Here is a 3,745-nt window from a genome sequence, read left to right as displayed (position 1 = left end):
TCAAACTCAAACCACACGGCAGCAACAAACAGGAAGTGACGTGGCAAAGGAACTCGTAATATTACATCGTATTACATCAATATGATGTAAGTAATATCATTTTGATTTTTAATGTCTTAAGTTTAACTGGTAATGCAAAATATTTGTATTTATTTTTTAGGTAGCAGCAACTGCAATGGAAAAGAAATGGATTACCGGATTCACCTGCACTGATCTTTCAAGGTAATGTGTCTTACTTTCTGTCTCTATTATACACAGTTCTTTGCTTTCTATTTCTATTATATTTATATTTTTGCCACCTCTGTTCATGTATTCTACTTCACAGTTTTATTCTCACTCCTATATTCCTTCCATTTGTTATTGTCTCTGAACCACTCTCTCTCATTAGTAACCATGGTCTTCATTATCTTTTAGTTTATATATCTTTTTGCACCCTCGAAATTATTCAGAGGTATGTCAGAACATAAACTCTTAATATTTATTGTAGACATCCAAATTTCCATTACTTTTTTTTAGGTTTACAGGTTTGGATGGCTTATCAGGATTAGATGTTTTTTGGAAAAGTTTTCAAACAGCAAAAAAATGCTGACTGCACACTGAATTGAGAACATACAACGAAAGTCCAGCAAAAATATTTTATAAAAAAATCTATTACAAAATATGCAAACAAATATAAAACTATACAAACAATGCAGAACCATAAAAAAAATTAAATGATTAGAAAAAATAATAACAAAAATAACAGGAAAAAAGGGCATATAAATAACAAAAATAAAAAGTCAATATAATAAGATAAATAAAAGAAATTATTTGTCTCACCTTTTTGCAGGATGTCGCAGCCATCAAAATCAATTTATTTTCAATAAATACAATTAACTTGGTCAGTGAAACTATTGGAAATATTTTCTTTGGCCCTAACTCATTAGTAACCATGGTCTTCATTATCTTTTAGTTTATATATCTTTTTGCACCCTCGAAATTATTCAGAGGTATGTCAGAACATAAACTCTTAATATTTATTGTAGACATCCAAATTTCCATTACTTTTTTTTAGGTTTACAGGTTTGGATGGCTTATCAGGATTAGATGTTTTTTGGAAAAGTTTTCAAACAGCAAAAAAATGCTGACTGCACACTGAATTGAGAACATACAACGAAAGTCCAGCAAAAATATTTTATAAAAAAATCTATTACAAAATATGCAAACAAATATAAAACTATACAAACAATGCAGAACCATAAAAAAAATTAAATGATTAGAAAAAATAATAACAAAAATAACAGGAAAAAAGGGCATATAAATAACAAAAATAAAAAGTCAATATAATAAGATAAATAAAAGAAATTATTTGTCTCACCTTTTTGCAGGATGTCGCAGCCATCAAAATCAATTTATTTTCAATAAATACAATTAACTTGGTCAGTGAAACTATTGGAAATATTTTCTTTGGCCCTATCTCTTCAATAAATTAAATAATAAGGAAAATGTGATTTTAAAATGACACTTAAATTAATTATATTCTTTGAGTATATGCAGTTTTTTTTATTTTATCTGATGTTGTGTTTTTTTTCACAGAGGAATTGTGGGCATTAACCTGGAAACTGGATCAAAAGTTGCTGGAAAGAGAGATAAGAAAATTAAAGTAATGAACCCACATGTATGCACACTGCTGCGGAGGCTAATGGACTTTGAATGGTTTGCCATTTTAAAAAAAAAGTGTTCCAATGGAATAGTTAATGTACATGCAATGTCTTGCCCCTTCATGGATTTGGCTATTTAAAGGTAGGCACAGTTCAGACCCTTTCTTTTGTGTTTATTTAAACTAAGTTTATGAATGAAGTTCAGTCCCACTGTAGGGATGTTTTTTTTTCTTTTTTCCCCCAAGGATAAAGCCTTTGGTTTAATGTGCAATCTCCATTTTTGTGTCTCCAAATATGTTTTGGAAAATGGTGTACATATGTTAAATGAACATTATTGTACAATAAATTGTTACATTTATGAAAACCTGTTATTTTGAAAGTTTTATTGTTCACATTACACATTAAATTGACAAAAAACACCACTGAAAATTACAGGAAAAAGTAGGTTTACACACTATCACAGCAGTGAAAAATCTCAACTAGTTAATTTTGTGAATTGAATTTCACAACAAATGCCCTAATTTAATGTAAAATGTATGTATAGCAGTACAAGTTCACAGTTGCTCTTGTAATTTCACTCACATTTGTAAACATTGCTACTGTAATCTTACAGGGATAGCTGTAAAAAAACAACATAATTTTACAGCATATTTATACAGCGGTGTGCTGTATTTTTACAGTACAATTGTAATTATTGATTTACAGTACTCTTGTAAATTTTACAGTAAATTTTTAACAGTGTGGTTAATGGTAAATTTCCCTACTATATACGGTGAAAAACTGTATTGGACATTACATGTATTGGACATTAATTTTACGGTAGTATACCGTTTTTGGAAGTGAAAAAGACAGTATAATTTACAGTGAATAACCGTAAATTGAACTTCCCACAATTCCCTGCGTTACATTTCAAATTTGATGTTTTTTTGTTGAAATAACTATGTTTCTTCTTAGTTTTTCATATCAGTTTTGTATATTAGGGTTGTGTGTTACTCCTAATGTTGTTAAATTAATGTTTATTGCATTATTTCAGTTTCATGTGTGTTACTGTGATGGTGTTTAGTGTTTGTGTGAATGACACTGTGAACCTTCTATATATGTTATTTTTTTAAAAGCTGCTTGTGATGGGCTTTGGATCATCGTGTGACTTTTTCATCACCACCTGCATTTGGTGGTTATCAGTGTATTACAAAGGTATGTAGCGTCTGGACCAATCAAAAACACAATTTTTGATTTTGTTTAACAAATCAGTTATTCATTAGATTAACAAATCGTCAAAGACCCCTCACCCAATAAACTGGGCGCCAGGATGTCTGCGAACAACACCAGGCCCCCCTGGTCCCCATGGCAACTAATGCTGATATCACTGGTTTTATGGCCCCAAAGGAATGTGAGTAACGAAAATCACCACCTTTTCCATAGGAAGAGACACAATGCACAGTAGAAATGGACTTTTCTACTAATTACTAGAACTAGTGTTCTAAGAACATTTAGTACTCTTTCATCACGCCCCCACTCGAGTTCCATTTGCAAATTACCATGCCCTCACACAAAGGGTCATAAAACCCTCCAGTAATGATAAACTCCCACTTGGGATTTCAGCCTTTCTCATTGGACAAGCCCATCTTGAGAGGCGTGAATCTTCTCAGACCTTAAAGGCCTCACATCAGTGACCCACCCTATTCGGTGGTTCTGTTAGGTTTTGAGAAGATGCTCAGGCTTCGGCCTTGACTTTTCCATTCACCAAGATTCTCGGACTCAAACTGGTTCTTTTTCATCAAAAAACTTAGGTTACTTAGGTTACTTGAACCTTCAGATTGCATCAAACCTCTCTTTCAGACAGACAAGACATGCAAGTATCAACTTAGTTTTATTAATTGATACATTAGGTATCATTTGCACCTTTTTACAAAGGTGTGTTTGAACTAAGAATCTGATGTTCCCTTCAGGCTGTAAATCTGCTGAATATGCAAATGGTTCCATAACTTCATTCTTTATTTCTCTGCTCTTTACTGCTTAAGTTTGAACCCTTTCCTATACCAACTGTATGCGTGTGTGTTTATGTAGTATGTTAGACTAGTTTAAGTGTTTATGTAGTTAATAAA

General features: G+C 31.9%; 1 long non-coding RNA gene across 1 annotated transcript; it reads right to left on the bottom strand.

Moving 5' to 3' along the window:
* Positions 1-1,535: 1,535 nt before the first annotated feature.
* LOC107564935 (uncharacterized) lies at positions 1,536-2,322 on the bottom strand. The gene is made up of 2 exons (XR_001606305.1): positions 2,223-2,322; positions 1,536-1,616 (listed from the first exon to the last, which is right to left on the bottom strand). It is a non-coding gene; the product is annotated as an uncharacterized lncRNA (long non-coding RNA).
* Positions 2,323-3,745: the final 1,423 nt, after the last annotated feature.

Source organism: Sinocyclocheilus grahami, unplaced genomic scaffold (assembly GCF_001515645.1).
Source record: "Sinocyclocheilus grahami isolate Dianchi unplaced genomic scaffold, SAMN03320097.WGS_v1.1 scaffold971.1, whole genome shotgun sequence".
In the NCBI taxonomy this organism is placed as follows: domain Eukaryota; kingdom Metazoa; phylum Chordata; class Actinopteri; order Cypriniformes; family Cyprinidae; genus Sinocyclocheilus; species Sinocyclocheilus grahami.
Note: the sequence above shows the minus strand (reverse complement) of the source record. Positions and strands in the feature narration are given on the sequence as shown.